General features: G+C 57.7%; 2 long non-coding RNA genes across 2 annotated transcripts in view; one reads left to right on the plus strand and one right to left on the minus strand.

The window, feature by feature from the left end:
- LOC106510452 overlaps positions 1-12,788 on the plus strand; it is a 113,566-nt gene that overhangs the window by 59,012 nt on the left and 41,766 nt on the right. The window lies entirely within an intron of this gene.
- Positions 1,528-10,778, minus strand: LOC106510447. The gene is made up of 2 exons (XR_001308949.2): positions 7,852-10,778; positions 1,528-7,498 (listed from the first exon to the last, which is right to left on the minus strand). It is a non-coding gene; the product is annotated as an uncharacterized LOC106510447 (long non-coding RNA).

The following is a 12,788-nucleotide window of genomic DNA, read 5'->3' on the forward strand; positions in this document are numbered from 1 at the left end:
CAAGTGAGGTCCTGGCAGGACGTGGGTGTTTCCTGAGGGGTGGGGGGCACATTCAACCCGCTGTAGCAGCCCCTGCCTAAAGGCAGTGCGTGCAAGAAATGAGGAAAATCCATCAGCCCCGCATGTGCATCCCAGCGCTGCTGTTTCCAGTGGGGTGGCCTTCACCCCTCCGAGCCCCAGTCTCTCCGTCTGGAAAACGGACCGCCCACAGTGTTGCCCTGAGGATGCGCGTGGATGGCATACAGGAAGGCCCTGGCGCTGAACGTGGCCACACAGTAGGGCCTCAGTGTGAGCAACCCAGCCTAGTTACAATAGTGGCCAACCATGCTCCACCCACCCTGCCAGCAGTGTCACATTCTGGGACTGTGGGAAGGAGCCATGGGGGTCCTTTCCAGCGTGGGAGACTGGGCAGAGCAGATGGGGGTTGTGGAGGGGGCTTCCTGGCTGAGAGGAGGCCTGTTTTAACCCTTTCCATGGCTCCCCTCCTGCTCTCCCGTTGATCCGGATTTGAGTGCCAGCCCAGCCGACGGCACTCCGACGTTCCCAGCGTGTCAGCCAAGGGTGAGCCTCCCCCGCACACTTGCAGAGAGAATTTTGGAAGGCACTCCGTGGCATTCTCGGACAGCCACAGCGGCCTTCGGGAAGACAAATGCCCTCGACTGGCGTCTCCTGACAGCCCCTCTCTCTGGCCTCCCTGCCCTCCACCCACTCCCGGGCCCCCCAGCAAGCCAGCAGCAGACGAGGGTCTCAGCCGCGAGCTCTGCGGTGGACTGAACCGGGCGACCTCCGCCTTCCCGGTCAGCAGCCAGCGCCCGGCGCCGGCCCCGGCCCGGGGCAGGGGCCTTCAGGCAGGCCTGGATTAGAGGTTTGGGGTTTGGAACATCCACAATGGGATCAAATCAGAATTTTTTTTTTTTTTTTAAAGAAGACAATTTTCAGAGACACAGTCTGAAAAACAAAACAGCTCTTTAGCTGTTTCTCTGAAATGACATCAGCGGCCACCACAAAGCCTGAATCGGCCCCATTGCTTTCGGCCGTGGGGATGTATCATTTCCCCTGCGAAATGCCAACAGCCTTGTCCTGGGTCCCAGCCGACTGGGAGCCGCTCGCCCAGTGGGAAGCCGCCACTTTCCCACCCATGCTCAGCGGGGCCTTGTCATTGGAAACGTGCAAATTGCCGACGAACTGGGAGCTCAGGCCAGGATGGGTTTTAGGGCACAGTGTTGGTCCTTGTTGTACACCCATCGCAGTAGTGCCATCCACGCGGGCAGCAAGTACTGGGATTCTGGGCACGACCTTGCCCAGGACCAGCCGCTCCGGTGCCTCCCCCCAGACCCAAGCCCTCAGCCTGTCCCCCACCTCCCTCCAGCCCCATCCAGGCTCCCACCCTTGCAGGCCAGCGCCTCCGGGGTTTGCGAGTGGTGGGGAAGCTGGAGAGTATTTTCAAGATGGATTTTTGTTTCATCGAAGAGCCACCCAATTGCACTTAATTTATCACCACATAAAAATAGACACAGAAAAAAAGGCCGGGAGGAAATACAATGACATGTTAACAACCTGGCTGTCTGTGGCGGGAGGGTTATTTTTTTCTTAATTCCTTCTACTTCTGTACATTTGCTCAATGTTACTCTCGTAGCACAAAAAGCATTATTTATTAAAACCACCAACTGGATCTTGTCTCGGGGCCAACATGAGCTGCTTAAGAGAGTGGAAAGTCAGGCTTTCTGGAGAGCCGGCAGTCCCTGGGGACTTATTTCTTTGAAGAGACACTTTTAAAAACTCAGAAATAATCTGCATAGTTGAAACTTCTGTTCCTCTGGGATTGTTATTCCTTCATTAGCTAAAGTGATTTACTGAGTCACAGGAAATTTCGCTGCTGGCCCAAAGAGTGATTCTACTCCCCAAGCATTCGCCGAGTATCTGCCCCGAGAGAGCCACCGCGGACCTGCCCTGGGCGGGCGCACAGTCTAACAGAGGACGCGGGAGGCGGGTCTCACGTTCACTCATTCAGCAAACATTTATCCAGCCCCTACTATGTGCCAGGCGTGATTCGGGGGTGCGGAGACACAGCAGCGTACCAGCCAAACCAAGCTCCCTGCCTGCACGGAGTTTAAACTCAGGGCACACGTAGAAGAGGAACGTGGAAGTGCCCGGGCAGCTGGAGGAAGGAGGCGTTCGTGACGGTGGACACGGACGGATGCGGGTCCTGCCAGGGCGATAGGGTTGGATTCTTGTGTGGAAGTCTCCACCGGGAGCCTGGGAGCGTGGCCATCGGGCAAATGGGGCGGGGGGCGGGGGTTCCAGACGTGACTATTTAAAATGAGGTCCTTAGGGTGGGCGCTCATGCAGTGTGAGTGGTGCCCTTATTTAAGGGGAGATTTGGCCTCAGAGACCCCTTCCCCTCTCCCCCCATCAAACATGTTCTGATCTGTGTGGACGCGTGTGTGTGAGGCTGGAGGGAGAGACCTCAGGGCAGCTAGAGGCCCCTTCGCCTTCTGCAGCCCCGGCCATCGCTCACCTCGGGGAGAGGGCTGGTGGAAGCAGGTGCCCATCTGCACTCACTCGTCAAGCATTTCCGGGTGCCTGCTACGAGCCAGACGCTGCTCTAGGACCGGGATCGCAGCAGTGGACAAAGCAGAGCTACGTCCCTGTCCTCACGGGTGAGAGAGTTCCCTGGATACCTACTGGGTACCAGAGACTGTGCTCCGTGAGTAAGACCCAGAGTCCAATGAGACAGAGTTTCTGTCCCCACCCACCCAACCCATCCGTCCATCCATCCACTCAGTGTTTCTGTTCATCTGCTGTGAGTCAGGGAGTCTCTAGATGGCACAGGAAACAAACAAGGAAGAGTCATCTTAACAGTCTGATCAGGGAAACAGATGGGTTTAAAAAAAACTCTGGAATTCCCGCTGTGGTGCAATGGGATCCGTGGTGTCTCCACAGTGGCAGGGATGCGAGTTCAATCCCCTGCCTGATGCAGTGGGTTAAGGATCTGGTGTTACCGCAGCTGTGGTGAATGTTTTCACTCTGGCTCAGATTTGATCCCTGGCCCGGGAAGTCCACATGCTACAGGGCGGCCAGAAAAAGAGGAAAAAAAGTCAAACTCTAAACAATGAATTCGCCAATAAAAGGAAGCATGAAGTGTTTTAGAAATGCATGGGGGGGGCGGTGGGAACCAAACAGCGGGAATGAAAGATTTAGAGGAAGGTCTGCAAAGGAGCTGGGTTTTGAAGGACGAATAGGAGTTCACCAGGCCGAGAAGGAGTTCACCTGTGCAGAATTACAGAGGCCTGAACAAGAGCTGTGTTTCCAGAAGAGCCAGCAGCCAATGCAAGTAGAACATGAAATGCTGAGACTCTAGAAGAGTTTGAAGAGCTGCTCGGAATCTGGCTTTAAAGACCGTAGCCTGTGTTCATTTATTCTGCAACTGTTTGTTGAGTCCCTGCTGTGTGCAGGCACTGAGGATACCTCGGGGAACAAATCAGTGAAAACCTCTGCCTTGAAGGTGCTTACTTCCAGCGGGGAGACGGAAAGCATATGCCTAAGAGGAAAATGTGGGGGTTGCGAAGGGACGGGGCTGAAGCAGGAGAGGGGAGAGGGCGCTCGAGAGGGCCTGGCTAGAAGGTGCAGAAGAGTAAAGACCCAAAGAGGGGGAGGCAGTGTCCCCCCTCCCCACCCCCGGGGGGAGACATGCACCGAGGGGCAGCAGCTGGCACGGGTGCCCTGGGCCAGGAGGCAGAGCCAGAGGGAGGGCAGAGGAAGGACCAGGACACGGGGACGGGGCCTAGGCAGAGGGGGTGTGGCCTGACCTGGTTTTGGAAGGTAACTCTGGCTCCGCCCAAGATGGGGGAGCAAGCGAGGGCAGGGGGCATCGGCCCAGCGAGTCTCGCGGACTCTGGGTGCTCAGGAAGGAATGAATGAGGGAACGAGGGCATGGAGGGACAGGCGTGCCTTCCCAGGGCATGGGAGGCCAACGTGGAGCCTGAGAGCAGCCGGGGGGCAGGCTCGCCCCCACTGCTGATGATGCGATGGCCGCTTCCGGCACTGCGCTCCCTTCCTGGCGCTGCTGGAGCGAGTGACCACAGACCTAGAGGCCTAAAGGACACAGGTGGGCTCTCACCGTCGGCAGGTCAGAAGTGGGTCTCACTGGGTCGGGTCAGGGTGTCGCAGGGCTGGTTCCCTCTGGAGGCGCCAGAGGAGAATCGTTCCTGTGCCTTTTCCAGCTTCTCGAGGCGCCCACTCCCTTGGCTGGTGGGCCCATGTCACTCTACTTCTGTCGTCACATCTCCTCCTGTGACTCTGACCTCCTGCCTCCCTCTTAGAAGGCCCTTGTCGTTGCATGGGACCCACCCGGAGAATCCAGGTCCATCTCCTGTCTCAAGATGCAGCCATTCATTACACGCCATTCATCATATCACGGGCACCTTGGCCAGGCTGGCAAGCCCATTGCCACCGTGGTCTCGGGGATGCTCACAGCCACCAAGCAGGCAGGGGTTTCCCGGGTGAAACCAGGGCTCAGAGAGGGGGCGTGCCTTTCCCGGGTCCCACAGCCAGGATCTGGAGGGACGGTGCCCACCTGGCCCTGGTGCTCCCTCTCCCTCCATGGAATGGCCCCGCCTCGCCGCATGGCACCAGCAGGGCGCTTCACCTTCCTAGCAGAGGGCCTCCCAGGAAAGACAGGGCCAGGCCAGATACCAGACACCCACGGGGCCCTTAGTCCAAACTGGCACCTTGGAAAGGCACAGCAGCACTGGGAAACTCACACTCCTCTTCCCCGTCACCCGGCGTTGAGAACAAAGTGCCTTTGAGCTCCCGGGGGTCCTCTGAGGAGCCCCCAGGGAAGACAGTGTCTCTGTGACAACCGGCCTCACAGGGGCTGCAGCGGAGTCGCGGGGTGAACCCATGTGTCGAGCAGAGAAGAGCCAGAAGCCCCTCTGGCACTGCGCACCGGGGAAGCAGCGGCCTGCTCCAGAAGAGGCGTGCAGCCTTGTTTATTTTCATTTTTGCAATTGAAAATGCTCACTTCCTAGGCCCCTCCATGCGGGGTGGCTGTTCCTTTAAAGAGAAAAGGAAGTGTGGTCCTGGCAGAGTGAACCGGAGCAATAAAAAATAAATCTCGGTAATTGTTGTGGAGACAGAAAGCAAAACAAACCGGACTTAAGTACATCATAAGAAGATGTCAGCGTCGGAGGCCCAGCCATTAGCCTGCGAAATCCCTTCTCTCCCCGGAGGACCCGCTGGATGGGGCCCAGCCCGTTGGATTTTCCGCATTCCTCCTTCAGGGGTTCCTGGAACGTCAGACCACGGCCTTGCCTTCTTCTCCTGAAAAGGACGGGCAGCTTCGAAGATGGTGAAGGAGAAACGTCAGCGTGGTGCCCGGAGGAAGGCGGCCGACGACGAGCCGCCAGCTCCAAGGGGCTTCTCAGATGCTGGGCCCTGCAGACAGGGCCTGACCGGGGCCAGGGAGGGTCTGCAAAACGCCCCCTGGACGCCTCTGGGACAGCAGCTCCACTCCGATGTCGCCGAAGGGAGTGCCCCACCTCACGTCCGCAACAGGCACATAAAACGGGGTAGCCTCTGCTCCAGGGTCAGCTCACCTGCCTCGTCAGAGTAGGAACCACCCTCCCTGTCTCCGCCACTGGCCACCAAAACAAACTTCAGAGTTGCGAGGGGGTGTCCGAGAGGACCTGGGCTTGAGAACGGGAGGCCCCAAGCCGAGGTGGCGTTCTTGGAGCGCATTCTGGGTGCTGACTCCCGAGACAGCCCTGGTTTGCTGGGGTGGGTCCCTGTTCATGTCGGAGCCTGTCACTTTCAAAAGGTTCTGTTCAGGGTGGTTGTGTGCCCATTTCCCAGAGGAGGAAGCTGAGGCTCAGAGAGTCACAGAAGTGGCCCAGATCATAAGAGGGGCCAAGCTGGGATCTAAACCCAGGCCTGATTGAGTCCCCCAAGAGAGCTTTTACTCCGAGTCACCTCCTAACACATCAGGCGATCCTGAGATCCTGTGTAGGGGCCCGCAAGGCACAGACGTGGCTGTTCGGCTTGAGTTTCCGTGTCCAGCACGGTAACGATAGATCAGACTTGCATTTGGGGGGAGACCTCATTTCTATCCTGACCTTTCTGCCGAATTTAAGACCCAAAGATAAACCCCTTGCTTAACTTTCAAAGGTCTAAATCGTTTCCCCATCAGCACCTCTGGCAGCAGAGGTTTCTCTTTCAGGCTGTGGTTTGCAGGTTGGAGCGTCCCGGAGCTGGAGGGCGAGCAGTAATCAGCTTTATCCTTGGGTCCTCCATGGAGAAATGGAAAAGAGATTTCCCTCTCCTTCCATCTGAAAACGCCTTCTGGGCCCCTTTTTGTCTCCGGCGCCTTCTGCCCGTGGCTCCGGTTGGGAAGGCACCAGAGGGGATATGCTGGGCTTCTCCCAGGACACCAGAAATTTGGACGCTAAGTGCTGGGAGCAGGGAGCCAGGCCTCTCAGCCTCGAGCTGAAGCAAGGCCCGTGAACTGGCCGGGAGTGCCACGTGGCGGGGCATCAGCGGCTTCGCGGACTCGACGCAGCTGTGAGAGTGAGGCAGGCACTGTGCTGGGGCGCTAAGGCCCCTCCCTCCCGCCGCCTCCTCTGCACGAGGGGGCTTTGTGCTTCCTTATCGGGGCACGAAGTCATCTCATCTGTTGTACACCGCCACCCCCGCCCTCCCGAGGGCTCCGCCTGACCCCACAGCAGGAGCAGCATCTGACCCTCTCTCCACCCTGCCAGGGCCAATCAGAGGCTCTCCTGGCTTGGGGAGGCCTCTGCCCTCCGTGGGGGCGTGGGGGGGCTGCTTTCGAACCTGTGAGAGGCAATTAGATATTTTCCAGATTGCAAAGGTGGCCTCCGTTTCTGTGAAAAGCTGCACATCTTGCAGAAGGTCAAAGACCCCCACACGCCCACGCCAAGCCGGCAGCAAGGCTCACCCGGCAGCGGCCATCAGCTGGCCAGGCCTGTGAGGCTTCCACGGCTCCACCCAGACAGTGGAGAGGGCAGGGGACAGCAGCTGTGCCTCAGCGTGGACCTGGTGCGGAGTGCGCCCTGCGTGGAGTCCTGACCTAGACCTTGGGCTCATCAGAGGAAAGAACCCGGCACATCCGTGGGAATAGGAAGCACCGTGGCCATGGCAGCCAGCATGTCTTGTGCTGTCCTGAAAGTTGGACGCGTTTGGTCATAAACCCCGGGAGGGGGCTGTTACTGGCCCGCTTCTTACAGAGGAGAGGCTGAGGAGGGCAGGGAGCCTGAGTCATGGGCTCCACACAGGGCGAAGTGAAGTGCAGGCTGCACTCTGACCCCTGCCTCCTGGACTTCTGGGAAGGGGAGAAGGCTGGTGGCTTGGAATGGACCAACCTGGATTCAGTTCCCGGCCTGCTGGTTATCAGAGTGGCAAGAGGTTAGGGGCTCTCAGAAGACGACCTGGTCTAACCCCGGATACGGTGATAGCAGCATTTCCATGGGATCATCTGGAGATGCTAACAGAGAAGGAAAGGCCCCTCGTCAAGGTCACGCAGCTCCGGGGGGACGAAACCAGGGCACGCACGCAGGGCTCTCTCCTCTGCCTTAGGCAGGAAGGTGACGCGTCCCCTGTGGCCAGGGCCATGGAATCAGAACCGGTCCCGAGAAGGAGCCAGAAACCCAAGCAGTGGGACCCCTCGTGAACGCAGAGCTGATTTCACACGGCTGCAGGTTCCCGGAGCCCCCCTCCTCCCCGTGTCCTTGGACTCCACGCTTCCCAGGGGCTGTCAGGACAGACGCAGACACCCTGGACCCCACCAGCCAGCTGTCTGGCGTTCCCAGCCCAGTGGGGAAAGGAATTAGCACAAACCTCAGGAGAGAGCTGTTCTCATGAAATCCACCGCCTGGTCGGGCTGCTCAGAGTGGGAAGGGAAGTTCACAGCCTCTTATCGGCTGACTCGCTGGCCCCGTCTCCAGCGCCTCTTCAGCCCCGGGAGAGAGGATTTCGAGAAAAGCGGAGCTCCACGGTTTTTACCTGCAGCCCGTCATCATGCCCCTTGACCCCTGTGTGGGGGGTCATGACCCCACTCTGCTCGAGGCGTCCCCGGCTCCCGGCTGCGGTGCCGAGGGGCGGGAGGCCGAGCGTCCGGTGCGTGTGACACTTAGCGCTGACCGGGACTGCAGGCGAGCTGTGCGGGAGACCAGCCGTGCCCTTTCTACGAGATTGGGAGACCTTGGGGTTTCCCACAGGTCGAGTGTCCATAAGGCGATGGCTTCAAACAGTCTCAGACACACCCAGCAAGAATGTCCGGGGCAGCGGAGGGTGCTCCCCGGCCCCATGCTCCCTGGCCCGCTGTTAGCTGAGTTTGGGTGGGGCCTGGGCGCTCAGCGGGAAGGCTGCGTTTCCCATCAGTCTCTCCTGGCAAGTGGGTGTGACCTGGGGACGAGGCTCCGCCGGCAGCCTATGGGAGGAGCCGTGTGCGCCCTCCGGCCAGTCCTTGGAAACGGAAACACCTGCCTCCCCTTCCTCCCTCCCCACGGCCTCCTGAGGCGGGGGTTAGTGGGGCTGGTGAGGGTCTCACTCGGGGCAGGGAGGGGGGCAGAGTGGGAGGAGTCTGGGTCTACACGACCCCCCAGAGTTTGCTCTCCCGGCCCCCTGCCCACCTTGGTGGGTCCGTGGGAGAGGGAAGTGTCATTCTAGCTTGTTGAGCCGCTATGTTCTGTGTCCCTGTCTACAGCAGCATGCTGCAGCCCTGACTCACGTGCCCAAGCTGCACACGTGCACACATGCATACTCACACAGACGCACACACGTGCACAACCGCATAAATGTCTCAGAGACGGAGCCCCTTCCTTCCACGTGGAATGTGCACTGGTCTATTCTGTTCTGCCCTGTTGTACTTTTCCCTTGATGGACGTCTCACCTTCCTCTGACCTCGTGACCCACTAATGGGTTACGACCTGCAGGACCAGGGCACCCGGAGACAGTGCACAAACTTTGGGCAAAGCACTTTGCAAAAAGAGGTGGGAGGAAGCCGCTCCCCTGGCAGTGAGGGCACATGCAGAAGTGCAGGGGCAGCGGGGGCAGGCACTCCTGGGTCTCGGGTTGGTTCCTGGAGGGCTCCATGGGGGTGGCCTCGTAACGGGACAGGCAGCGGCTTTGCACCGGCGGCATTCTGGCATCCTGAGCGCCACTCTCCTCCAGGCTGGCACCTTATACGCTCGAGTTCAAGGGTGCGGGGTCACGAGGCCTTCCACCTCCGGGCACCTGGCACAGACCGCTGCTCTCTGCTTTCCATTCTCTGGGAGTATTTCCTTCTTGCTCAGGTCCGCTCCTGCCCTCCCCCACAGGTAGGCTAACTTCACAGGCACAGTGGCCTTGAAAGGTCGCATGGCCCTGGGGAGTTGGGGCACTCTTCTGTCCTCAGCCTGCCCGCCTGTGAAGTGGGCACAGAGGCACCTGTCCAGAGGGGACCCACCTCCGGGGAGAAGAGGCCGCTGGCTGGTCTGCTTAAGCATCTACTACGTGACAAGCGCTAAAGCAGGCCCTGGGCTCAGAGAGCAAACCAGAGCGTAGGGCACTGGTGAGGCATCTGCCTGGTTTTCCCGTCGCGGTGTCACCTGTCACAATGGCTTCTATCATCATTGGGCCAGTGTTGGCTCCTTGAAGCTTTGGGGAGTAAGTCATTAAATATCGGACCCTATCCCACTTAGCACAAAGGGCGTAAGTAGAAGCATTTTCGCAGCAAGAGTGGCCACCATCGTGCAGAGAAGTCGGTGAATGCAAAGGATTTTTAGAGCTGGTTCCTTTCTGTTCTCAGCATTTGACTCAGCATAAGAGAAAAGCTCCCAGTTTCTGATATTATCACATGACATTGGAGGATATTAGGTTAAGACATGAAACTAAAAAAAAAAAAAAAACTGTCTAAATCTCCCATTATTTGTCTCAAAGAGCAGAATAATCAAACAAACCATCCGAGACTTTCGAGAAAGGGGTTGCTTTTCCTTTTACAACGTTTTAGGCGAGAAAGCAATGGACACAGCGAGGGTTTTGAGATGAGTGTCACGGCCCCAGGGTTTGCAGTGGGGACTCGGCCTGGTTAGAACCCGGCCGCCAGGTCCTCCTGCCTGTTTCCACATTTGTAAATGACCTTCTCCTGACGGCCCATCCGCCTCCCGGGGTGGCTGTGGACCACAGGGTCGTTTCTATTAAAAACGCCTTGGCACCGAGTCATCCTCCAGGAATGCAGCTGTGCAGTGGGAAAGCAGCGTGAGAGGGCACGGGGTCCGTTTGGAGAGTATTCGGGGGAGGCCCCTGGTTTTCTCTGGGCAAACTCACCTACAGCGGCTTTGCTTGCCGAGGAGAGCCAGCTCACATCCTGGCAGCTGGAACTCGGGCTCAGGGGAAGCTGAGGGGGCCCTGGCTGAGGGCGCCTGGCCCTGGGAGAGGTCTTAGCCTGGCTTTGTCCCCCTGCTGTGAGCATCCCTGGGCGCCAGGCACCGCCGCCTGCCCCATCTCGCCCGATGCCCATGGGGACTCCTTGGGGTGAGCACCGGTGGCCCTTGGTCCTCCAGGAAAGGAGATGGAGGCCCAGAGGGGTGAAGCAGCCCCTTCCGACCCAAGTCCGCTGCGGGCGCTCAGGGGAGACACTGGCTGAGTGGGCAGCTGGCGCCCCCTCCCTATCTTTGTGGCTGGGGGTGGGGGTGGGGGGAGAGGGCTGCCTACTTCTCTAAGGGGAGAGGTCTCCCCTAAGCACTCCGCTCAGACGGGTCTCTCTCCAACTCCCTCTTTGAAAGAGGACATCAGATGGCACAGAAACTCAGGCGGAGGCGGCGGGGCGGCGGGGGTGGGGGGGTGCGCACGAGTCCATTTGCTCAGCCTCGCGTCCAAACGACGGCAGCCGAAGTCCAGAGGCGTCCTCGTCCTCCAAGGAGCGAGCTGGGGGTGGCGAGGGCGGTGGGAGGATTTTCACCTGCGGAGCTGACGACAGAAGGAAACTTTCACGGAGGCCGGGGCAGCCTCGGGGGGCATCTCCGTCTCAGCAGGAAAGGCATTCATTTCTACCTGTTTGGACTGATGGATTTGTCCACTGAAACCCGCTTGAAAATATATGTATATGTGTTTTAAATGACATCGAGTTTATTTTCAGTTAAAATAAACCTCAGTAAATATTTTCGTGATCTCTTTTTACCCTGCCACAAATAAAATATAATGAGCTCGACGTTTAGATAATCCTCTGATTTTTCTCAGTGGACATTTTAGATAAAAGACAAAGAGTTTCTTATTTTGGGGTTCATAAAACATTCTACATTTATGGCTTCATTTTTCTGAAATCCAGATCAAAGCCTGGCTGTGAAATTTTACTGTCCCACTGCTCACGGGTCTGTTGACTTACTGCATACTTCAAAAATCCCTTCTTCCCTCTAGACCCTCTGAGCACCTCCTTTTTCTTCCTAAAAAAAAAGATATTTGCATTTGGTGCTGTGCGGGACCTTGGAGCTGTAGAGCGGCAGAGGTGGGGGAGCTGAAACAACATCTTCCTGGGTTCTAATTAGAAGCATTAGCTGTGTTCCCGGCAAGGGCCGCCCCGGGGCGCTTGCCTCCCCGCCCCGCGATGCTCTCGCAAGTGAAGCTGCTCATTCATAGTCTGTGATCTCCGCCCCTGCCCCGTTCACTAGATGCTTCTATGATCTTTGTTTATATTAATCCCCAAAGAACTAAGCTTCATTTCATTTTATTTGGGAGAGAAACCCAGCAGTGAAAAGTTCAGGAGACCCAAATGTTTCCATAATTGCTCTGAGTTCTGAATGTATTTCAGGCTGACAGCTAAGATAAAAAGCCCCTTGCGGTCTGGTGTTCAGCATCAGTTTTCAGTGCCGTGTGTGGGAAATGGAGCCCAGGCCGTAACGGGGTCAGTTCAGGGAGGCCGGGGTTTGCAGACTGCAAGGACACGGGCCCCGCCTGTCGCTTTAAATCAGCCCTGCCTCTCAGGCCTTGGGATCCATCACTCCTCCGGCGAGCCGTGGACAGCGGGCGGGCGGCGTTGGAAGCAAATTCGGGGAGCAGCAAGCCGGAGGGCGGCCAGGCCCTTGTTTACCTCTAAGTGTTGGTTCTTAAATTGTTCACATTTTTTTTCCACCCACTTGGATAATTCCTGCTTTCGGCGGTGATGGAAGTGAACAGGGGCCAGAAGACTGCAAGCTATTCCCTGGACGACTGCAGCCGAGGCCACAGGCCAAACCATGGGTGTGTCATGAGAAAAGCCGGGTCCGGCACCGTTTCCCGGGCTGCAGAGGCTCCCGGCAAGTTTGGGCCGCTGGGATCTTCCTCCCCCATAGCAGGGGCTTACACCCAGGATCTGCTCTTGGCTCTGTCTCAACGTTGCACCTTTTTTTTCCCTGTCTGAATAATGGGCCCATTTTGACTTTTCCCCTTCGTATAGTTCTAAGAAATCTCTGTAAACAGGAGTTCCCGTCGTGGCGCAGTGGTTAACGAATCCGACTAAGAACCATGAGGTTGCGGGTTCGGTCCCTGCGCTTGCTCAGTGGGTTAACGATCCGGCATTGCTGTGAGCTGTGGTGTAGGTCGCAGATTCGGCTCAGATCTGGTGTTGCTGTGGCTCTGGTGTAGGCCGGCAGCTATAGCTCCGATTCGACCCCTAGCCTGGGAATCTCCATATGCCGCGGGAGCGGCCCAAGAAATAGCAAAAAAAAAAAAGACAAAAAAAAGAAATCTCTGTAAACAATGTTAACGTGGCTGTGAAAGACTCAGAACATCGAGATCCCCAGAGCGAGACTCGTCCTGCA

This window comes from Sus scrofa, chromosome 6, assembly GCF_000003025.6.
Source record: "Sus scrofa isolate TJ Tabasco breed Duroc chromosome 6, Sscrofa11.1, whole genome shotgun sequence".
In the NCBI taxonomy this organism is placed as follows: Eukaryota; Metazoa; Chordata; class Mammalia; order Artiodactyla; family Suidae; genus Sus; species Sus scrofa.